A 26,020-nucleotide genomic window follows, 5' to 3' on the forward strand; every position below is an offset into this window, starting at 1 on the left:
AGAAGAGCTGTGGCTCTGTGCAAATTTGCCAGAGATCTCTCTAGTCATCCTAAAAGTTCAAATATCAATAGTTGTTTTCTTACTCCAGTCACTCGATACTCCCACTCCCCTGAGTATAAATAGAGGCAAAGTGTGAACATTCAAATTAGGAAGTCCTGGCTTATAATATGAACTCCATTCTAGACAGTTGTCCTTGAGGGAGTTACTGAGCCTTCTTAACTTCTTCCCTTATCTGCACACTGAAAATAATAAAGAGCATAATAATCTTATGTGGTGGTTAATGAGTTTCAAATTAGTCAGTTAAATAAAGAGCTTAGAGCAGCATGCACCACATAGTAAGTACACAATGAAGGGTAGATCTTATGAATATCAGTTATAGCCTCTAATAAATGTCTACGGTAAGTTGAAGGTGTGGTCCACCCAGTTGCAAATGGGGCTTATGAAAGAATCATATTGTAGGGGGACTTCTCTGTTCTTCCCCTCTTGAGCAACAGAATCTCAACCACAATTGGCAGGTGGGGTCCTCTTATTCCAGATACCTATCTATAATAATGCCTGGCATGATCCTTAAGTGAGGACTTCATGAAGATAACAAAATTGTTAGCTGAAAATGACTGGACTCACCCATTGGAATGAAAATTATAGACAAGTCACTACACAGTTAACTCAAACATATTAAGACACAATAAGCGTGCAACTACGATATTGGTGTCTAGTCTGTCCTCACTAAAGAAGCTGTGGAATGATTCTGGCTTTTCTTCTATTATTTTTATTATTCTCTTCCTTTTTTTCCTGGAAATGTTTCAGAATTTTTTAAAGTTATTATATTATAAAACAAATGCTCAGTGTTAAAAAAATTCATGAATCTAAAATTATCTCAAATAATAAAAAGCTAAGTTTTAAAAATCCAAAAGTATGAAATTGTATAAAGTAAAAAATAGAAGTCCCTATGAACCTTGTTTCCCTACTGTTTATCATCTCCCTCCAGAGAAGTAGACACTATAAAGAGATTGGTATATGCACTTCTATACGTTTTCTATCCATGTATAAACATGCATATATATGGCCATATTATACTTTTTTCTTTGCATAAACTCTCTCATACTACACATGCTGTTCTATGACTTGCTTTTTCCCTTAGCATGTATTTTGGGCAGCTTCCCACATGAAGACATTTAAATTTTCTTAATTTTTAACCATTGTACAATTTAGGTTGAACTTACTTGTTTAAAAGACTTAAGCAATGTGGTTCATTATGTTTATTTATGAGCAAGTCTGTGCAATTTCCATGTTTTTTTGGTGCCTTGTACTTCTTTCCATGTGGCCTGCATGCTTATATCCTTTGTCAAACTTCCTATAGGATGATTTTCCTCCTTCTTATTGATTTATAAGAACTTTCCATTTATTAATTTAACCCTTTAAGAGTCTCATGTGTGGCAACTATATTTATCCAGGCTATTATGTTACTGTTTTACTTTATGTTTTATTTTAAATAACTCCTTCAAAATTTTAGTGGTCAATTTATCTAGGTTTTGGCTTATTTACAAATTTGTTGTCACGCTAAGAAATGTGTTTCCTAGTTTAAGATTACCAAAAAGAGTTCATTTTTTTTCCTCAGGTGTTTTGCACTTTTAAAACGTGTTTAAACTTTTACTCTGTCTAGAATTTGTTATGACATAAGAAGCAAGCATTGGATCTTGTTCAAGTGCCTACACATTTGAACCAACAACATTTACTAAATAGTACATCTTTACCCAACTGTTTGGAAAATCCATTGTAACTTATGTAAAAATTTTCATTTTTCCATGAATATAATTCTGAATATCCCACTCTCTCTCATTGATCTCCTTGTTTATTCCTGTTTATTCCTTGTTTATTTTAAATATTATCTATTTAACATATTTTAACATTTTGCATATTATTCTTCCCCTTATTAGTATTTTTTACATTGTTCCTTACTTCCCATTAGTTTATTCTTTCTAATAAATTTTTTTTAAAGATTTTTACATTTATCTATTTTTGAGAGACAGAGAGAGACAGAGCCCAAGTCGGGGAGGAGCAGAAAGAGAATGAGACACAGAATTGGAAACAGGCTCCAGGCTCTGAGCTGTCAGCACAGAGCCTGATGCAGGGCTTGAACCCACAAACCATGAGATCATGACCTGAGCTGAAGTCGGGCGCTTAACCGACTGAGCCATCCAGGTGCCCCTCTAATAAATTTTAAAATATTTTGATAAACATAATTCATTCTTTTAACCAAGATTACAAATAATTTCAATATTATTTTAGGGTAAATTTGCATCTTTGTACTGTAGAGTGTTTTTTTTTCCCAAGAAAAAGTGTATGCTTTTTTTTTTTTTTTGCTCAGTAAAAGGTAAATATTGCTCTTCACATGTATCCTGTGAAGTTCTTGTTGATTTCTTGACATTTTAACACTTATTTTGAATGGGATCTGACGTTTAATTTTATGTCTTTTTTTAACCAAAGGACAATTATTTATTGTTTTCATTTTTCAAACTGCCACCTTTAGTGATTTCTCGTTTCTCTAATGTTTTCTCATGCTTCTTTTAGGCATAAAATCATATTATTTGATAGAATTTAGGGGCGCCTGGGTGGCGCAGTCGGTTAAGCATCCGACTTCAGCCAGGTCACGATCTCGCGGTCCGTGTGTTCGAGCCCCGCGTCAGGCTCTGGGCTGCTGGCTCGGAGCCTGGAGGCTGTTTCCGATTCTGTGTCTCCCTCTCTCTCTGCCCTTCCCCCGTTCATGCTCTGTCTCTCTCTGTCCCCAAAATAAATTAAAAACGTTGAAAAAAAAATTAAAAAAAAAAGAATTTAGATGATGAGTATATAAGTATTCTCTCTACAAGTCTTTCAGTTTTGTGTGTATGTGTGTTTAAACAATTTCCATATTTTTGAAAATTTTTGTAATAAAATGTGGAACTGAAATAATTTTACCTGCATACACTAGCCCAAGGTTTGACTATTTCCCTATAACCTACTTATATTTATTTAGCTACAGAAGATATTATTCATCTCAGATTATATTTGGCAAAATATTATTAACCTACTAATTGTTCTTGCTATTGAATACATTTTCTTATTCTTTATATCTCTAATTCCCCTTCCCACCTTTGTCAATCAGGGTGGTGGTTAATGAACCCAATGACTAGGACTTACTTTATCATTTCTTACATTGAGAAAATTTTAAAAAGACAAACATTGTGGTTTTAACTGATTTAGCATAATTCATTATTTGTATTATTAATTGTTATTATCATTTGTAAGCACATGCTGCACAAGGTCTCTGCCCTGGGGAGCATATCAAAGCTCACATTTAATTATTATCTTGAATTTTCATGGTATTGCACGTAACAACAAAAGCTACGAGAACCTAGAAATAATTAAAGTATATAATTAATATTACCAGTTTAATGTTACCATACACAATCTTCAATCAACCAAATAAATAATTATTAAAATCTCTAAGATTATTAAAATTTACTAACATCTGTTGGGACAATTTGGCAATAACCTCGAGTCATGAGGCCTTATCATCCACATTCCATTAATTTTATTGCTTTTATGCTTCAATGTTCAAATAGAATAAAAGGATTAACTCTGGTTGAGGTTTTATATGAGAATAAGTACACAAATGCCTAGTTTATAAACTGATTCATTTATTCTATTCTATTGTACATTTTCCTGAGAGGTTTACAGAGGGGGTTTATATATTAGGCAAACCCAAACACATGGACTTACATAATGACCTTCTTAGGAAATCAAATGTTCACATGTACATACGCTGTGTGTCATTGAGATGATTTTAGTAAAAGGACATATTTGAGTTATGATATACTATAACCCTTCTTTAATTGCATGACAGTAATGTCTTTCCCATGAGATATTAAGCTTCTACAGGACAAAAACATGTTCTTCCTTTGTTATTTTTACCTCCCTACATGAACTGGGGTGCTGCTTTGTTCATAGAGGACTCTCAACAAATTGTTCTATGAATGACAGAGCTTATAGGAAGAGTAGACTTTCTTATTATAAACATTAAATGCCCTCCCCATTTTTAGCCAAGGCAGAACGTTAATAAGACCCTACGTGTTTTTGGACATCTGTCACTTGAAGACTTACGGACAGAGCAAGTGCTATATTGGGGCCGGATTGGTTTCTTCTGCCCCCAATTCTGTCCCTGAACGGGAACTTTGATTTATTGTTGCACTTGCCTTGCAACATAGAATAGTCACTGAAGCAGTATAGATTTTGCTTTTTAAGTGAACAAATAATAGGGGCCCCACGGAAAATTGTTTATAAATTACAAAAACCGAAATGAAGAATATGGTTCAAATTACCCCCAACTGTACACCATCCATTCCTCAAATGATCTGAATCCTCCCTCTGTGGTACAGATGCTGCTGGGAAGTGCCCTTTGAAATGCTCTAGAGAGCGGGAGGAAAGCCAGGAACCTATGCCTTAACAAAACTAGAAAAGTAATGTCTGTCAAATTTTCATACGGTCCTACTTTCCTTCTGACTACATAATTTGTCTCTTCTAGTTTTGTATTTACAATCTAGTTCCATTTTGATACTCTCCCCTCCCGACAATATCTACCTGAAGTACTCTTTATCACTGAGTGTGGTTTCTCCTCCAATTTCTATCTTTGCCTTTCAGACTCACCGGATGGTTTTAGTGCCATCTCTGGGACTGGCTCCTTCTCTGATCAGAGTGGCCACCATGAGACCCAGCCTCTCACATAGTACTTAAAAGTTGTAAGTCATGGCCAATTCACAGGCTACCTATTGTTCTGGAATCTTGGAATTTGGCTACAGTCTTTCTTCTGGCCCAGTATTTTTATAGAAATAGATTTCTAAATTGTTGTGCACCTTACTAATAATCCCAAATCTTCTCTGTCAGTTACCTTTGAATTCAGCGTACATTTCCAAAGTCCATTGACTGGAGCCCCATGCACTATTCTACTCCAAGGCACCAAGTCATTTTACAAGGGATGTACAATGTTTTCTGATGATACCCAGCACTTTGCTCATATTTTTGGCTTCAGCAGCCCAGTGAGCTGATATCTTCAGACAACAGTCTACTGTTGCCTGAGAGCTCTTTTACCTGTCATGTTAGAATTCGGAAAGCAATGCTTTCCTTCAGAATTTTTGAGTGTTTCTTGTTTTGGGTCCAGCTTTTGTCAAATCTTGAGATGTTCAAGCTGTTGCAGTTTTTTTGTAGGAAGCAATTTAATCGCAGATAATCAGGTGAAAACCTCACATAGAATGGCAGAATTTTCCACTCTTAGTCTGCCAGATGGATCTGTAGCAGATGGACAATATTCATATTTTCTTATGTCCTATTTCTCTTAATCTATAATAGGTTGTCTCAGAACTGGAGTTGATGTATTTTGCCTTTTTCTTTACATATTACTATTTGTTACTTTTTAATTAATTAATTTATTTTATTATATATTAAACTATTATATATTTAATATTTGATAAATATATATAAAACATATTTATACATTTAAATTTTTATTTTGGATAAAACACTTGACAGTCATAGATGATTTGGGAAGTATATGAAAGGATGTAAGGTCTCTTAATTAATTGCTCATCCTATAGTGGTTCTCTTCTTCCTCTACAACCTTGATTCCTGCCCCCTGCTCCTCAAGTGGCTATGTGCTTAAGCTTCCGGGGATGAATCATAATTGATCTATACCACATGTGATAATCTTATGTTCATTGAAGGACATGTGACCCAGTTTGCGCATATATGAAATAGGGGTGAGGTATTTATTTATTTTTTTAAGCTTTTATTTATTTATTTTTTTTATGAAATTTATTGACAAATTGGTTTCCATACAACACCCAGTGCTCATCCCAAAAGGTGCCCTCCTCAATACCCATCACCCACCCTCTCCTCCCTCCCACCCCCCATCAACCCTCAGTTTGTTCTCAGTTTTTAACAGTCTCTTATGCTTTGGCTCAGGGGTGAGGTATTTAAAATACCCCATGGCACCCCTGTGAATTCCCTTTTGCGACTCTGGGGTACCTCAGTGCAGTTTGGGAACAATGGCTTAAGGCAAAATTGCCACTTGTGTTCACAGCCCAGTAGGGGAATGAATTGTGATTACTTTTAATTAAAACAAAACAAAACAAAACAACTCCTGTTTAAAAGTTATATCCAACATTTCCAGCTTGGTTATTCAAAGCTTTATATATATTTAATTGAGGGATTCTTTCATGTGTTTCACTTGGCTTAGTATTCCTTCGAGATGAGTGTTAAGAATCAGTGGAAATGGAATGAAGTCGAAGCCATTTTGAGTCTCAGCCATTTGGGGGCATCTTCTACAGGAAAACGTGAAATGACACTAAATGGTTTCCAAACTTTGATCATTAGAATTTATACGCTCAGTTCTTTTCTTTCCACATGTGGGCATAGCATTGTTGTTTCACACACCATTTTTTTCTCCCAATTTCCTTAGGCATTTGAGCCATAGGCCATGATAGAGTAAACTGTTTCTAGATCAAAGTGGGCAGACTTCTTGGATACTACTTTGATCTCCTCAATACACCATCTCCAAGACTTTGGGCAAACCTCACCTTTCTGCACCTCATTCTCTTCATCTGTAAAATAAGGACAACAGTGTCTGTCTCGCCAAATTGTGGTAGGGCTAGAACAGTTAGTGTTACATTGTAAAGCATTATATGGCTCTGTTATGAAGATGGTGAGTACAGGTTTATAGTCTAGGAGTGTTAACATCTGTCCAGATTAGGTGTGGGCTGTGGTAATAATTACAAGGTTTTTAAGGGAAAATGTTGTTAAGCTTTCTTACTTTATTATCTATATAATCCCACACCATAATTTTGCCTATCTATGATCATTTTAATGTTGGGTTGGTTAAGTAAGTAGTTTCAATGCAATATATCTTCAACCTATTTTGGTTTATCTTGGTGCCTGATCATTTTGATAGTGGCCAACAAATTTTTGAATATTTTGAACATTTTTTAAAAAATTTTTTAACGTTTATTTATTTTTGAGAGACAGAGACAGAACACGAGTGGCGGAGGGGCAGAGATAGAGGGAGACAGAATATGAAGCAGGCTCCAGGCTCCGAGCTGCCAGCACAGATCCTGATGTGGGCTTGAACTTACAAACAGTGAGATCATGACCTGAGCCGAAGTCAGTTGCTCAACCGACGGAGCCACCCAGGCACCTGAACATATTTTTTAAACAAAAAATGGACACACATCATATTACTCCAAACTTGCTCATCATTGTAAGTTAGAGTCCATTAAAAGTTAGCATCCCTAACCATCCGCTCCTGCCCTCCTTCCCCCTAAAATTAAAAACAGGTCTTTATTAGTAGACTGTGTACAGATTTTTCTTAGAAAAAATCATAGAGGTCAGGCAGTAGCATTTTGATGTTTGGGAAATAAAGCATTATAAAAATATTTTGATATGATTCATTAAGCCATTGAGAATGTGGTTAGAGATGTCATTTACTGCATTGTAGTTTCCTCTTTTTCAAATTTTTTTAGTGTTTATTTATTGAGAGAGAGAGAGAGAAAGAGAGAGCGAGCAAGCAGAGGAGGGACAGAGAGAGAAGGAGACAGAGAATCCCAAGCAGGCTCCACGGTGTCAGCACAGGACCCAACATGTGGCTCGAACTCATGAACTATGAGATCATGACCTGAGCTGAAATCGAGTCAGATGCTTAATTGACTGAGCCACCCAGGCGCCCTAATTTCCTCTTTTTCTTACTGGAATTTTCTCTGTTCTTCGTATTAAGAATGTTGTGTTCTGTAACCTTCTTTTTATTTTTTTTTTCCCTATGCTTTGGCTACTAGTAAGTTCAAAAACAAGTTTTGCGTATGCGTAGGCTTTCATTCATGATTTCCATTTAAATGCTAATATAGCTCCTGATCCAAAGAACTCCTTGCCTCTTTTTTCCCTTTGCCTCATTTTATTTTAACAATATTCATTTTATTTTATATTGTCTATTTGATGCATTATTTTAAAATACACCAAAACCTTTGGAGAAAGATTCATGGAATAGATAAAGGTTGTTTATCATATATTTTTCAAGTATTCAAACAAATGAAAATACACCAGCCTGATTCTCTATCAGTCCAGGTCCTAATGAAAAAGAATGTCACATCCCAAGGAAAACAAGGACCTTAACTTTGCTTTTGTATTTGTTTTTGTTTTGTTTTTGGCTTCTTGATCTCCTGCTAACATTCAAACCCAATAGGAAGATGGTTGGAGGGCAAGGGAGCCCATGATGTAGTCCAAATAGACCAACCTCTGCCAAGGGGTAGACAGTAAGGTGGAGAGGAGTGATGAGTGGTTCTGTATGTACAAATGACAGATTTACAACATATCTAGCAATGGGTAGTAATGGAGATAAATAGTAAAACTAGATGAATCTATAGACTGGAGAGAATAATAAATGGCACCTACCGTTCCCGTAGATCAGTATTTCAAAAGCAATATTCAAGAAATCCATGTCGTCTAATAATACAGGATCTAATATGCTAGAGAAAATTCAACACTGGATGCATATAATTTCATCTTTTAAACTAAAATTAAAATTACAGCGCATTCTCAAGACCAAAATTTGTAAAAATAGGAATTACATATATGTTTTGCTCATTACTAACTGCACTCAAATTAAATAGAAAATTCTGTGTTGAAATTCAGAACATCTATGTATTCTTTGTTGTCTTTTCATGACAAATGCTCAGAGCAATAATTGCAGAAATAACAAAACAAAGATGAAATACATTTGGAATAGTAAAATTCAGCACATAAAACGTTAGCAGAATATGGGGCACCTGGATGACTCAGTTGGTTAAGTGTCCTACTTCGGCTCAGGTCATGATCTCACGGTTTGTGAGTTCGAGCCTCGTGTCAGGCTCTGTGCTGACAGCTCAGAGCCTGGAACCTGCTTCAGATTCTGTGTCTCCCTTTCTCTCGGCCCCTCCCCCACTCACACTCTGTCTCTCTCCCTCTCTAAAAAATAAATAAACATTAGGAAAAAAAATTTAAAAAACATTAGCAGAATAATTTCAGACATGTGGATGTGGACATGAAAAGAGTCTTGGCAAAATACATTTGCCAGCCAACATGTTACGTGCAAATAAGAATTTAATAAGGAAGAAAACATATGAACTGACATTTTAAGATGTTTTCTATCCCCTGTTCAACACTCCTCTCCCCCAAGCCCAAGTGAGTTGTTAAAATTATTATCCTTTCCCTCAATCTGGTTTCTTTGCTTTAGTCTGGAGATGAAATAATTCCTTTATTTCTCAAGGTAAAAAGAAAGAAAGAAGGGAAAAAATAAATGAAAAAGAAGAGAAAAGAAAAGAATGCAGGATATTTTGAGGAGACAGGATGAATTTAAATGATTGGAATAGCTTGAACTGGGTGTAGTCAGGAAAATAACCCCTTGCTGTTATGTCACTGAAATATTTACCATTGTCATTTGCTTTGATAATTACTGTGGGTCTTTGTGGATTTTAAATTAGTTTTGCCAATTGTGCCTGTTCATGTTCTCTGCTCATTTAGATCTAAACATTTATCAGCGAGTTAAATAATAAATTTTGCTTGATTTGAAAAATTGGACTGTTGTTCTTTCCATCAGTCACTTGGTGAATTAAATCAGATTCCAAATGCTACTTAATAGCAACTAAGCCTACTGAGTATTGACTTTAATTAATTTTCTGCCTCTGCCTCTGACAAGCAATCAACAATTAAACCAAATTTAACCTCTTTTGGGGTGTTAGCTGCTTGAAATGCAATCTCCTTCCTTGGTATATCTTCAAATCTCCATTAATATAATAGCTTAAACCCATTCCTTGTTTTAACAGTGAAAACTCTGTGTAGGTGGCAATTTTTTTTTTAATTGAGTTCTCCATCTTGAATGCATCAAGTTGCTGAAATTCTTGATCAAAAACTCAGGCATTTTAGAAACATTAGTTAAGTCCTATCTCCTAACTAAACAATACTCTTAATTTTCTGATAGTCTTCAAGGCATGTCTACCAAACCATTTACTCCATTCCTGAGAAGCTTCAGTTTCTGAAATGAGCTTTCACTTCTTCCTGATAAAATAACAGCTTTGTTGGACACGCCACCAGATACTTATACGTTAGCCTTCAACCGGATTGTCTTACATCCCAGAAGAAGTGTGTATGGGAACAAATAAATGGGGGTGACTCCAAGGGTCATGGGAAATTTCCCTGGCATACAAAGCAATGTGAGATATGTCTAAGGAAAATATTTAGTTTCATAATTTGGGAATAGGATTTCATTTAGCACTTTTGGAACATGTGTTTAGATCAGTAGGCAGTAAGCTCAGGAAAATAGTACTGAAGTGCACTGAGCTTTCTGTCATTTCACCGTTAGCTCTGATGGCATACAAACAGTGACAGACCACTGAAGCAACATGGCCCTTAGAAACATATCCACCCCATTTCCTAGGTATTTCATGTAAATGTGTCTTGGGGTTGTTTTTGTTGTTTTTGTTGTGTTATGCCCAGAATTCATCACATTGTTACCTTAATTCTCCATTTCCATTTCGGCTGAAAGGGAGCTTTGAGGCTGTTTTTTCCAATCTACCATCTGGTGCCAAGTTTGTGTACCCTCTTTGTGTTTTCCAGTCTCCCCAGCAAGTAGCAGATGTTAAAGGAAACACATTCAATGAGCTATAAAGTTCTCTGTTATTTGCTTACCTTGGACTTGCCAATTATCAGTAAGTCAGGCAAAAGGGGGCCCAGATTGAGGCTAACTAGAAATGTATGGCTTTGATATTCAGAGAACCCTTTTCCAATCTCTGTAGGCTTCTATCCCCTCCAGTTTTTTGGCCCTCACAGAGGTTCATTTCTGCAGTTCCCACCAAGCCATTTGCCAAAAGCAAACAAAGCAAGACAAGGTTTGAACCTCATAGGATCACCCTGACCCAAGGTGCTGGCCAACTGATGGGCACAGAGCAGACTCTGCTACCCCAGCCCTAGCAGAATAATACAAACACTGGCCACCACTGTCTATTTCACTCGAACAGGTTATAATCTGAAAAGTGATTTACTGTGATTTTGGAAATGATCTGATTCTGTTGGGACACATGTCTCTTTTAGGACCACATTAGCACTATTTAAAATACTAGTCATTGTATTTGTATAGGAGGCAGAATTGTAGAGCAGTGTGAAGTCAGAACTGTGGATGTGAGTTCAAATGCTGCATCCATCACTTGCTGACTGCATTGCATGACAGTGCTTGCCTAGAGTAAGTGTGAAGTGAATATTAGCTACTATTGTTAATAGTTTTGGATAAACTCTGTGGAGGCCATCTTTAACCAGTGCCAAGCCAGTGGTGATACACTAAGCTCAGGTAGAACTCTTGACATTTTCTGTACTTACTTTAGATGCTGCAGACATTTCAAGGAATTGTCACCCTACATCACCTAAACTTTAGGCAAGTTTACTGTGCTTCACTCTCAAAAGTGGGTGACAAAGAATTCTACCTTAAAAAAGAGATCGGGGAAGGGATATTCCACAACTCCCTCTTATGACAAGTAGATGCCGGCACCAGGAAATTGCCTTGCATCTTACTTAAATCTTTTGTGTTGCTGTTTGGACCTATTTCCTTACTCTTTTCTTGGTTAAGAGGAAAACCTCCTGCTCACTAGATTTTGGAAATTGTAAGTAGGTGGGGACAAAGAGGGAGGAAATGAGAATGCCCAACTCTTGGTAGGAGATCATTATTCTGGACCCAGTTTTGTCCTAACCAGCAAGATGAGCCTGGGAAAGTCACTGGTTTTCTCACCTGTAGATGATTTTTCAGGTTTATTTTACCTTCAATCAGCTATGACTCTCATAAATATCTTGAGAGGTGAATCCTGCTTTGAAATCACCTTTTGGTATAACACAAATAAGTTGTCTACTACTGGGTCTGGTTTATAGTCAGAATGCAATATATTTTCACTCCCGTTTCTTCCTTGTTTCCCCCTTTGTGTACCCCTTAGGATTAAGGGGAATCCCATTATTGAAGAATGTTTCTGCAATGACAGTTTATTGTAATTCTTAGATCACTCACATATTGTGACTTAATTAAGAACCTTTTAACAATAAACATTGGAAAAGAAATAGGGCTTGTTCATTAAAGTTAATGGACTAAAAGGAAATAACGATATCAACTGCCCTTTTCCTTCTTGGTCAGGGTGCTCTTCATATAGGATTGTTGATGGTGTTAAAGACTCTTTTTATTCCAGGACTGCCCTATGGTTAGTCCCAGACACCTATTTTGAGTTGTTTTGCTTATTCTTATGGCAGAAATTAAGGAGTCTGGTTTTAAAATACATTTAAACCCAAGAGCTACCCTACACCCACTTATAGGGGGACTCTATTTTCATTTTTTCTGCACTTACTTTTTAACTATCAGAGCAAAACTAGTTTCTCCCAAGTCATTTATTTTACTGATTACATTAAGTGTGTGTGTGTGTGTGTGTGTGTGTGTGTGTGAAGGGAACAGGAAGAATAGAGCTTTCACCTTTAACGAACTCCATTATTTTCTGCAATATGAGATGTCAAAATATTTCTCCAGCCAGATTTTGCTGACTGGTACTAAATTATATCTGATTCACTCTCGCCATTTAAACCCCGAACATGAGTATATCCAGGAGTGGAAACATAATATTTTGCAAAAAAGAATGCCTCCTGTGGAGAGCATAACACACGCCTTACCTTTCCAAGGCAAATAAGAGCAACCAAGTTTAATTAATTACAAACAGAACTCGAAAAATACTCTGTATGAGTGGTTCTCAAGCTTGGCTGCACCTTGGAAGTACCTGAGGAGTTTGTAAAATATTGAGTTCTGGGGCCTGCTTCCTAAGGTTCTGCTGGAAGTTGTCTGAGGTGCAACCTGGGCATTAGATTTTTAAAAGCTCTCCAGGTGACTTTAACATGTAGCCAAGCTTGAGGATCCCTGATTTACATTTGTGCATCTCAAAATCCACTTCTCAAAAAATTTCTGTGAAGGGAGAGGCAGCTTTAAATTTAGATCCCTTAATGACAAGTCAGTTGTTTCTGAATTGTGAACATAAATAATTTCCCTCTTTAGATTTCTGCATTACAGAAAATAATTAAAGGTAAGGTATGGGAATTGTGTCTCCTTTAGTAACCCCAGTGGGGATGAAGGGATGTAAATGAAGTAAAGGGATAGAAATTATGCTGTTCTTATGTAACATGCCCAGAGATGTGTAGGCCCATGACCATAGTGTGGCTCCAAGGATCATAGGGATACTCTCTCCCATCTTGTTGCCCTTCTGTTTTTAGTAATGTGATTCCTCATATTTGTCCAAATTAGCCTCTCAAGCTCTAGCCATCACAGCAGGAAAAAGATCCCTTCAGCTCACTGGTTCTCAGCTGGGGACAGTTTTGGCCCTCAGGGCATATTTGGAAATGTCTCAAGGCATTTTTGGTTGTCCCAACTGTGCTAGAGTGAAGGTTGGGGGTACTGGTATCTGGTAGGTAGGGGCCAGAGATGCTGCTAAACATTGCACACTGCCCGAGACAGCTCCACAACGGTGAATTATTTGACCTAAATCGACAATGGCCGAAATGTTGAGAAACCCTACAAAGTTTAACTATAAACTGGTCGTATGGCTATACACAGATACAAGGAAGATAGAAATTGTAGTCTATATTCTGAGGTTATAAGCCCATTTAAAAATCAGGGATTCTATTACTAACAAGGGTAGAATGGACATAGTGGCGGGGCCAACTATGTCTCTGTACCATATTGTCCTGTAACTTCCAACTCTGGCCAGAGAGGTTTGAAAGCTGAAATTCATTCCCTATCCATGATTCATCATTTAGCCATGGTGCAAACTCATACCCTGCACCGATGGGCCAATTTTTGAAGCAAAACCAGCCATTCACATAAATAGAAATGCAATTTTAATGAGGGCTTTTCTGGCTACTGTTCCTGAGAAGCTGGGGTTATATTTTCATGAGTTAATCTCTCATGAATATTCAATAGAAGCCTGCTGGGCATTGACTACAGCAGTAGTGGGTTACAAAAGGAGTTGCCAGTACATAATGTGCACTTTGCATTTTCATTTTCCTTCCCCCTCCCCTTAGATAGCAAAACGAGGTAGAGCAGGCGTGCCGTAGATATTCACCTTCTGTGGTCTTGTCCAGTGCTGAATGTGTACAGAAACAATATAATAGAATAAAGCTAACCTTCAAGAACATCCAAGCCACCTCTTTATTTTATGGATGAGAACAGTAGGTCCTGGAGACTGAGCTTCTAGTCCTAGCCCTTCTTCAAAGTAAACGTGTGATTTCAGGCAAGCTCCTTGTCGACTCTCAGCATCAGTGTTCTTATCTCTTAGCTGTAAGGCATCCAGCAGACAATGTTTTGGGTCCCTTGTTGCACCAAGTTATGTGGTGCCATGAAGCTCTGATTCTAGGAGGTGATCTAGGAGTTTCACCTAGACTTACAGCGTGAGGAGTGAAAGAGACTAGAACCTGCTTTCTGCATCTGAGCTCCCTTGTGGATTTTGTACTTTTGCTTTTGCTCTCAGGTTTATACTGGCTATCAGTTAGCATAATGGGGATATGAATATCCTGAGACGCCAGCCTTTCCATGAAGACAAAGTTGTTAAAAAATGTTAAAACTGGTACATTCCGAAGACGTTTTCGGTTCTATTTCAATTCAATTCAATTTCAACTCTAGGACAGTAACACAGATAATGAATAAAGTTGTCTGGACTTTGGAAGAAAAATAATGAGATCATGTCTATAAAGCAGTTCTTCTTGAAGGTCCATGTCTTTTTATAATGACTTTATACATAATTCAAATAAACTTTCTGTTTTTTAGTAATGAGGCAAACTATAATATTTGATCTGGGTTTATATCGGGTTTAAAAATTAAAAGAAAAGACATCAAGATAGTATTAGCAGATTGCCATTAAGTTTTCCTCAGATGGGGAAAGTTTCTCCCCAGTGAACTTTTTTCATCTGATTAATATACTTATATACATACAGCAAGCTCTATCTACTGTACAGAAAGCTTCACAAAAATACTCTTCTAGGGGCACCTGGGTGGCTCCGTCGGTTAAGCATCTGACTTTGGCTCGGGTCATGATCTCCTAGTTCATGAGTTCGGGCCCCACACTGGTCTCTGTGCTGACAGTATGAAGCCTGCCTGGGATTCTCTCTCTCCCTCTCTCTGCCCCTCCCCCACTTGCATTCTCTCTCTCTCATCTGTCTCAAAATAAATAAATAAACTTAAAAATACTCTTCTTCAGAAAATTATGGAGTATGGAGACTACTTCGTTTTCTGGAATATTTTTTCTTGGGCTTGATACCTTGTGAACTTTGGAGACAAACATAGACAATATTGGGGGAATGACATCATACCGAATGCTCCCTCTCCTAACTATCCAAAGGGATGAGAAATTTTTATTGAAAGAGGTGAGAAAGAAGGCTCCCACTGCACAGATAGTGGACTGTCCCATCAGAGGATACTCCCCAGCTCCACTGAATGCAACAGTGTGGCACATGTGGATCAATAGTTTCCTTATAATTTTTATATTCTGTTGTCTCTTCCCAAAATTTTTCTATGCTTTCCGAGGAAAAGCCATGGGTCGGAGCTAATCTGTCTTGTAGATGAAACTACCTTAAAAAAACTTACATGTTTACCAGTTAACATGTATTGGACATGTTTCGCAGTATAGAATCCAGAATAATGTTGGTCTTAATTGCATCATAATCTCAATGTTGATGTAATGTTTTCCAACATTTCACATTTTATTTCTCACAACACTGCTATATTTGGGTTTTTTTTCATCCCATAGAGTGTAACCTCTATAAAACCAGTTGACAAAACATAGCATGAACTGGAATGTTTTTTAACAGCTAGATAAAAACATGCCTAGTGCATATTAGAGAGTTTTGGAAAAGTTAGTAAATTTTTAAAGAGATCTCAGTAAATCCAAATATTTTGAAAAGTGAGTTCCTTGGAAGTTGCCATAGCAGCAGGTATTTGAGGCTAGAAATATCTTTGAGATTATATGTTATGTCAGTGTTGAAATTGTCTTATTATAGAAAATGTCACAGATTTTCGATTCAACATTACTTGGTAACAGTCACCACAGGTAAGAAAAATCTGAGAAAGTAGTAAGGAATGCAGCTGTTGCTAATACTTCATTTAACTTAGCCTTCCTAGACAATTTAAAAAGAATGAAATACCTTACCTTGTGTATATTTCTTTCATTCAGAATAACTCCGTTTCTTTGATAATGAAATCCAGCACATATCAATAACCAGGTGTAGTTATCTGCCAAAGATGCAGGTGGCATTTCACATAATATGTCCAATTTTAGTTGTGTAAACAGAAGATGATTACTTATTCAACAGAGATCAGACAAAGTAAAAGAGCAAAAATGTGAGGTGTTGCCTCCATGATGACATCCGGGGAGTCTCCTTCAGGGTTGATTAACTTTACATGGGAATCTGAAATAATTATGACTACACATGCTGGAGAATGAAATGTTCCCATTAGGCAATGATTGCAACCAGCATCAAGAAAAAATTTCAGGGAGGCAATCAGAAATCACCAATTATGCAGAGTATCTGCAAGAGATGATGTTAGCTCATAAAAGTGCTGAAGGGAGTAACTCGATAAGATTTTAAAGGAAGCAGATGGGCCCATTTTGGCTCCTTACACTTGACTTATCCAAACTATATACACAAGTTCAAACAGATTATGACTCAAGGTAACAGCCAACTTGTATTGTTACATTCATTGTTTCCCACACTCCTTTGCAAAATGCTCTTCAACCACAGTGATGGCAAACAAAGCAGAGCAATGATTGTTTAAACTGATTCTCTTGTACTTTGGGTGCCCAAGCCCCATGTTTTGTCTCAAAATATGAATTTCTTTTTTTAATTTTTTAAATGTTTATTTACTTTTTGAGAGAGAGATGGATGGAGAGAGAGAGAGAGAGAGAGCCAGCAGGTGAGGGGCAGAGAGATAGAGACATAGGATCTGAAATAGGCTCCAGGCTCTTAGCTGTCAGCACAGAGCCCGATGTGGGGTTCAAACTTGTGAACCATGAAATCATGACCTGAGCCAAAGTCGGATGCCTAATCGACTGAACCACCTAGGCGGCCTCCAAATATGAATTTCCAATTCACATTTCAATGAGGCACAAAGTAACTATTTTTTTTTGTTTGCCTACATGTGAGGCATGTTGTTCTACCACAAGGTTGCCACTTTGTCTATCCATCTTAAAGATTTGTCCTGTTGGTCATTCTTAATGAAACAACTTTATAGCCTTCTGCCAGCTGAGAGATTCAAGTTGCAGATTTGAGGAAAGTTCCCATAACACTGGAGCAAGAAGGGCCTTCAGCTTTACATAATTCACATTGCCACATTTTAAATGTGAGGTCGCGAAAGTACATAGAATCAAGTATCTTGCCCAAATGACACAACTAATTAGTGGCAAGGTCAAAACCAGAACAGAGATTTCCATTATCTATTGCTGATTAAAAAAGCACCCCACAACTTAAGGACTGAAAACACAATGATTCATTTCTCTCGAGTTTTTTGTTTTGTTTTGTTTTTAGTTAACCAGAAGGGTTTTCTGCTTGTATGCATGATTGCATTCATGGAATGTTATGTGGGCTGAAAGGAACAAGATGGGTTTACTCACCTGCCTTGTAGTTGGCACAGGCTGTCAGCTGGGGCACTTGGGATCTATGTGGTTTGTCATCATTAAAGGGAGTTGGACCAGTTTCCTCACATGATGATCTCAATCAATATCCAAGAAAGAGAGCAAAAGCAAAAGTTATAAGCCCTCTTAAGACCCAGGCCCAGAACTCGCAGTATCTCTCCTATTCTATTCTGTTGGTCAGAACTAACCATACAGGGATGTCCGGGTGGCTCAGTTGTCTAAGTGTCTGACTCTTGATTTCAGCTCAGGTCATGATCTCACAGTTTGGTGGGTTTGACCCCAGCCTCAGGCTCTGTGCTGGCAGCGTGGAGCCTGCTTGAGATTCTCCCTCTCTCTCTGCCTCTCCCGTTCTTGCACTCTCTCTGGCTCTCTCAAAATAAATAAACTTAAAAAATGACAACAACAACAACAACAACAAAACCCCATAAAACTAAGCATACAGACAGACCAGGGAAAAGAAGGAGAGATGCGTTCACTTCTTAATGGGAGGAGTAGCCAAGTCCCACTGCAAACAATCATGGGAGGCATTGCCATAGCCATCTTCGAAAATGCCTTCCACATCGGGTTGTCAGTTTCAATAGGTAAGGACATTTCTGGGGAAGTCCAGCCCCTCTGCCACTTGCATCACTGCTGCTTTCACGGTGAATGGGTGCCATCCATTCTGTCTGTAAACACTTGGCCAACATCTAGTCTGTAGAGAAAGAGCTTCCTAATCGTGATTGTTTGGCTTTATATATTAGTAAAAACTTTAAAACCAGCTAGTAAAAATAACTAGGTTCTCTTTTAAAATTAAATTGATTTGAAACCTAATATGCTTTACGAAGTAATAAAACCTTGAGAAAGACTTTTTCTGCTCTAAAGTAGAATCCTTAAAGTTTTGATTAGTTTCCAACTGAAAGCTGTCAAGTTGAGCAAAAAGCCTGTGTTCACAGTTTACGAGGGATGCCATTTGGTAACCTGAAGGTGGCAGATGTGAAGGCCAACAGTGGAGGATGGTCATGGGGCTGGGGTCCCATGGCCTCCAGCTGCCTTCCTGATGGGCTTTTTGTCAGAGTCTCTCTTCTGAGGAACGTGACTCCATGCAAGTGGCTGTAAGTCTTAGAATAAATATTTCACTATTCATGATAGTTTTGAAAACTTAAAGCTGTGAAGGACACATTGGAATCTCTGTGATTTATGATAAAGCTGAAGGAAACTTGATCATTCCAGGCCTGCCATATGTAGCTGTGTGGAATGTGCAAATGAATCGAACTAGCAAACCCCACAGATTTTGTTTCTTGATTAAAAAAAAAAGTCTTAAGTCAGATCAGCTAACAGGCAATTTGAAACAGGGATTTAGCAAGGCAGCTGTTTTAAATGAAATTCCTTCCAAATGCTTCTCTCTCCCTTCCCCCTTCCATATTTTTCTTGCAAAGACTCAGAGAAGCTTCTCTTCCAAATTTTCTTGGTTCTGCATATGAGTGATTAAAAAAAACAAAACAACAAAACCTGGAATAGTCCCGTAACTTCCCATGTTACTCCTCTGTCGGTTTGCCCTTCGAGGATAGCTCATGTGTCTTGCCCATCCTAGCATGCCCACCAAATCTTGTGCCCTGCACATAGTAATCCTTTCTATGATACATATAAAGCACTTAACATAGAAACATAGAAGATCAATAAAATGTGCAAATGTGCTTTTTTCCTTCTTTAGAGAGAGAGAGACAGAGTAATCAGGCTCCATGCTCAGCGCGGAGCCCAACATAATGCTTGATCCCACACCCTTGCGATCATGACCTGAGCTGAAATCAAGAGTCTGACACTCAAACAACTAAGCCACCCAGGCACCTTGCAAATGTGTTTTTGGTGTATTACTAAATTTAATTATTCCAAGTATCGAAAGAGAAAGTCCGTGAGGAAACTTTCTTTTTTCTTTTGTAAAACGAGCATTAAATGATACAAAGAAGTGAAAGGACCTGTCAAAGTGTGTACAATAGGTACACAGCTACCCCAGTTAGAACCCAGGTCTCCTGACTTGTAGCCCTGCCAAAATGTATACAAAAGGTACAAGGCTACCCCAGTTAGAGCCCCAGTCTCCTGACTTGTAGTTCTGTTCTTTTTCTATGATACCACCATGTTGAAATTCCATTATAGGTGTTCAATGAATATTCATTGAATGAATGAATACATCTTCTTGTTCCTGTCTTTGCTACTAGAGCTTACAGCTTAATGAATACAGCATATTTTAGAATCTAAAATTTAGATTAGCACTCCTGTCCTAGAAAGTGATTCTTTGACTCTTGTCTTTAGTAATCCATGAACAAATCAGACTGGCCAAAGAGAAAGGAAATGATTCGGGTCATTTGGATGAAGCCTGGTCCACAATGGTAGGTGCTAGGAAGAGGTCAGACTCAGTGAGCTGAATTTTCTGCTTCCTGTGGCATACATACACATTCCCTTCTCTAAAATTCTTGGGCAAAAATTCTAAGTAGTTTACATTTGGGGGAAAATGTATATTCTGAACATTATACATATACGATCAAGTGGCAACACATAACAAATGTATTAATGTTTCTGCAGTGAAATGCATATTCTTACTAGAATAAAGTCTGTTAATAACCTCAGGTATGATTTTGACACTCAGTGAACTTTAGAGCCAAACTTACAAAAACATGTACAGTTTCTGAGTTTTCAGTTTTGGAATTCTGGATAAGAGATTATGAACTTGAATTCCAGTGATAAATCTGGTCATGTGTAAGTAGACTTTCTTTGAAAAAGAGAAGACTTTCTTTGAGTGACAACCATTTGTAAAGCAAATGATCAAACAAACACACATCACTCTTCGTCTTGTGCCAACAGAAGAGAAAAAGCAAGACTTCTTTTCTAGAAGGAAAGGCACCACTCTGCTAAATCTCTATGGTATGCATTTCTCCACTAAACCTCTATTAAAAAAATTCATCTCTTGGGGGGAGAGCATCATATTGAAGCTTTTCAGTGCCCATTTAAGTGAATTTCGTACATAATAAGTATCTCCAGAAAAATCTACATTTTTTTTATTGCATGTCAACCCAATGTCTTACTTGATATATCTCAAGAAAATGAACACAGTCCTCAGCTATGTTTTTCTCCATCTGTGTGCTCAGTAACCAAGGGTCCAATTAATGGCTACTGCTTTCATGGCCCAAAGCTGTCATATCCCCTTAAGAGAAACCCAGCATAAAAGAGCATCAGTGTAAAAGCACAAATGATGTAGATCATTCAGCATCCATCAATTCAACCCTGAAGAAGGGGGGTGGGGATGGGATGCTTTCAAATAACTACTCTTCATAAATTCTACCTCTTGAAATCAGAACCTACATTTCCTCTGTGTCATTTTCCAAGTTGAAAGAGAATTGTTTTCTTAAATTGTATTTTATTCTTCTGGAAACATCTGCCTTGCTGGTTTCATCTTGTGTGTAAATGAGCTACAATAGCAACATCCTTGTCACTGATCTGGAGTCAGAGTTTCCAGAGAGCCTCTTGACTCTCTGTGTGGTAGAAGGAATCCTGCAAAATACATGAGTCCTGAACTACTTTAGGTCACCCAGAGATCCTCGCAAATGGATATCATCTCCAGCAACCAAAATGTCTCTGCCTAAATCATATATATAGGAATGTCCCCATGAAATGTGCAGCTTCAGATAAAAGCAGACATTAAAAAACAATGGTTTCTAAAGAATTGAGCCCCCGATAATTGCGAAAACCAAATTGAACTGAGGAATGACATTGATAAGAAGTCAACTGTAGCTAAAGAACAAAAGGGCTACTTATGTTTCAAGATATCTTAGAGCTCAGACTATGAAAGTTAACAGAGGTGACTGGGCAGCTCAGTCAGTGAAACTTCTGAGTTTGCCTCAGATCATGCATGATCTCACAGTTTGTGGGTTCGAGCCCCTCATCCTGCTCTGTGCTGACAGCATGGAGCCTGGAGCCTGCTTCTAGTCCTGTGTCTCCCTCTCTCTCTGCCCCTCCCCTACTCTCTCTCTCTCTCTCAAAAATAAATAAACATTAAGAGCGAGAGAGAGAGAGAGAAAGTTAGCAAAATGAGATTAAGTCATGTGGGAAGGGAAGAAGGAAACTACAAGTTATCTATTGCATCGTTAGTTGGAACCAGACTCTGAATTCGTGAGTGTGTGTGTTCCCATTTTATCATTACAATAATCCTATGGAAATAGCTCCCTAGCTCACCCTCTTCCTTACTTCTCTGTACCTAGCAGCCCTTATGACAGGTTTATGAATGGAAACACAATTCCTCACCTACTTGAAACTCTTCAGTGGTTTCCCATCTCACTTTGGAAATACACAAAATTTTTAACATGCCCCCAAGGCTTCTGTATGAACTGGCCTGGGTCTACCTGTGCAGGCTCATCGGGTGACACCCACTCCCCAGCTCCCCATGGTCTCCACATATCGGCCTTCTTCCAGGTCCTTGAGCATTCCACTTTCTTTCTTGCCTCCAGGCCTTTGTACACGCTGTCTAAAATGCCCTTATTACAACTTGCTGGCTGATTTCAATTTAAATGTCAAATCTTCCAGGAGATCTCCCCTGGTTGCAGACTTGATTTCTCATACTTTCATGTAAAACCTGTACTTTTCTTTGACATAATCCCTTGCTATTTTTAATTATATGGTTATTGCTGTGATTGTGAATTCATACTTTACCCACAAGGTTCTAAGCTCATTTACACATAGAATTGTGTCTGCTTGTTCCTTTCTCAATTCCCAGTGCCTAGAAAAGCTCCTGGAACACATAAACCATTCAATAAATACTTAAATAAAAGAGGCAGATGTCACTTTTATCGTATGTATCTTCTCTTATTGACGACTTGCTTGCTTGTCAAGTGAGTCACCTGCCCTGTGCTACCCCCAACCAGTTTCTCTCAGATGTTAAGTGAGAGAAACTCATTAACATCATTTAATTTATTAAATGATGTTACACATATGACCTGCATGCATAGGTCATATGGGTGAAGAGTTTTTGCTCTTTACTTAGTTCTCTTCTAGGCTCTCTCCCCAGCGAGTTCAGTGGCTTTTCACAAGTCAATAGTGTTTATTACACTTCTTATTTGTAAAATGTGATAATATCTCTTCCACCTCTTCGTAAAATCATATCAGAAGGTGAGGAATATGAGGTTTACCTGGGACATGCTATATAATTTAATTATGTAGTAAATTTTTACTTAATTAAAGTCATGTTCCCATACATGCTTCTAATCTAAATCAAGCTATATTGAAGGGAAAAAGATCTAGTTTTCCAAATACAACTTCAAAATGATAAGAGAACTATAACAAATAAGCCACAGAAATTCTTGGAACTGCATCTTCGCTTTTAGAACACAAAAGACAATACTGATCAGAATCTGAAATTCTGAAATCTGAAAAGCTGAAGTTCTTATTAGAAGGGGGAATAGTTACACCTACAGAACAATGTAGGAGAAATAGTCTGTACCAAATAAATTATCATATGCTTTGTTAAATAACAACTTAGAACAAGACAGTTCTAAGTGACAAAAGACAGAGGTAGACACTGAAAAATAATACTGGGCAGTTAATTTGCAAGCAGTCTGGACGCCCTCCCAGATTCAACAAAATACTAGACTAAAATAAAGGTATCCTTCATTTTAAGGTGATAGGAAGGAAGGAGATGGAAACAATTATTAACTCTTTGCCCTTTAAAGACTTGATGTATTTATCTTGGAGTCAGGGGGAGGTTGGGATGCAGATCATTTCTGATTAGATATTTTTCTTCACTGCCTACTCCGTCATGGTTTAGTGCTAATTTGTGTGTGTGTGTGTGTGTGTAGGGAAACAGAGAGACAGAGAGAGAGAATGTCTTAAGAGGAGTGGTCTGATACTTCAAACAAATAATAATGTAGCCGACAGCAGCTGTTCCTGATTTCTTTTAATATTCCATGACAAAAATATTGAGTGTACAGTAATGCAAACAGCCAAACAATGAAACGAAAGCAGGCAGATGCAATCTTTTGCTGTAACTCCTTCCATTTCACTTGAATACACTGAGTGTGTTGAGATGTTGAAATAACTTACTGTTTATGAGAGCATCAGCACAGTTGTGGCACCGGTGTGTGTGTGTGTGTGTGTGTGTGTGTGTGTGTGTGTTTTAAATCCATTTTGGGGGCTGAAGAATGGAAAATCAATATAGTTACTTTTGTTCTATACTTAAAAGATCTTTCTGCCTAGCTAATCTGTCCTTTCTTCTTTCTCTTTTGTGTAACCTTTTGATTCTTTTATGATCTAACTCAGCCAGCCCTTGGGGAACCACTTCAGATGAAGGGTGTGAAGATGAGTTAAAAGATATGTTATCTTAATAGCTGGTACTGGAAGTCCTCTTAGATTAGAAGCTCTTTTGTCAGGAAAAAGCCTCATCGTCCCATCTCGTCCACTATGCTTTTGACATACTGGCTTTCCTCCAGTTTCTTGGATAGGCCACTTTCTTTCCTGCCTCAGGGCCTTGGCATGTGCTCTTAGGGCTAGAAGATGAGATAGTGAGGGCAGTAGGTGGCACAAGAGAGGGAATGGAAGAGATGGAGACAATACATTAAAAATGAATTGAGAACTGTGCACTTAAGATTCATACATTGCATTCTATATGTATGAATTTTCTGGGGCTGCTGTAACAAATTGCCACAAACTCGGAGGCTGAAGACAGCATAAATTTTACTCTGTCACAGTTCTGGAGGCCAGAGGTCTGGAATCATGATGCCATCAGGGCAGTGCTCCCTCTGAAGGTTCCAGGAGAAGACCTGCACTTCGCCTCTGGCAGCTTCTGTTGGTTCGAGGCATTTCCTGGCTTGCGGTCACATCCCTACAATCTGTGCTTCGGTGGCCACATTCCTCCTCTGCTCTGTCTCTCCCTCTTCTGTCCCTCCTTCACAAGCACACTCGTCACTGGATTTAGAGCCTGAATAGTCCAAGGTAATTTCCTCCCTCAAAATCTTTAACTCAATCATATCTGCAAAGACCCTTGGTCCAAATAAGGTCACTTTTATAAATTCTAGGGATTGGAACTTGATAGCTCTGGACAGTCATTATTCCATTAACTTCTTCAAACTGACTCACAAACTGTTTAAGTTGTGTCTAAGGTTTCTTTTAATGAACTCTTTGGTTATTCCTACACTGTAATTTTTATTCATGTGTTTTTACATTCTCCATTTTTTATAATTAAGTTAGCTAATATATTGACATTTTCAAACTATTCTAAGAAACAACTCATGAATTTGGTTGCTTTATAATTATTATTATTTTTAATATAAATTCCTTTGTCTTACTTTTATAATGACTATATTCTCTATTCTGTACTTTTTATCCCTGTAATTTATTTATTGTATACCAGAAATTGGTACCTCTTAATCCCCTTCACATTGGTCTTTCCTGTGCATTTGTCTTAATTATTTCTGCTTTCATGTGGTTTATTTGGGTCTTTTTCCCACCTTTTTTATTTGGATATTTAATTTATGTATTCTTTCTTGCTGGTTGACCTAAGATTTCATTGCCAGGCGATTTCTTCCTTTTTAACCAAATTCATAGTTATAATATGTACTCAAATCTTTGCTCCGAGAGTTTTTTTAAGAAGAGATCTCTAATATAGAAGTAGTATGGTATTTTTGTTTGTTTCCTAATTTGTACATTAGTTTAAGTACTATTACATAGTTATCAGAAGATATTGCCTCTGTCATTGTTTACTTTTACGAATTTATCCAGTTGTCTTCATGGCCAAATTTTGTGACCATTCCATGAGCATCTGAAAAATACGTTCTGTGTTCGGAGTTGAAAATTAGGTAGAGTTATCTTATTAATTATGTTATTTAGGTCTCTTATATCCTTAATTGTTTTTTAAACTTGATCAAGAATAGAATGATAATAAATCAGATTCTGTTTCTCCTACTGTGATTCTTCTTATATTTATTTGCAGTTCCTGTACTATTTGCTTTGTAATTATTAACGCTAGGTTATTTGGTATATGGTTATTCATAACTGCTAAATATCATTTTTAATTTAAGTTGCCTATAATTCTATCATTTAATGCACTTCCTCTCAATTCTTTCTAATACTAAGATTGTGACCCCTGCTTTCCTATTTGTTTGTGTTTTCCTCATGTGCATGTTCCTATATCTTAATTGTCAACCTTCCTGAATCATTTGAAGTATCTGTTATATGAAGCATATAATTGAGGTTAGCTTTGTAATTCTAAGAGGAGTCTTTTTATCTTTTAATAGGCAAATCTATCCATTAATAAA

Source organism: Prionailurus viverrinus, chromosome C1 (genome assembly GCF_022837055.1).
Source record: "Prionailurus viverrinus isolate Anna chromosome C1, UM_Priviv_1.0, whole genome shotgun sequence".
Taxonomy (NCBI): domain Eukaryota; kingdom Metazoa; phylum Chordata; class Mammalia; order Carnivora; family Felidae; genus Prionailurus; species Prionailurus viverrinus.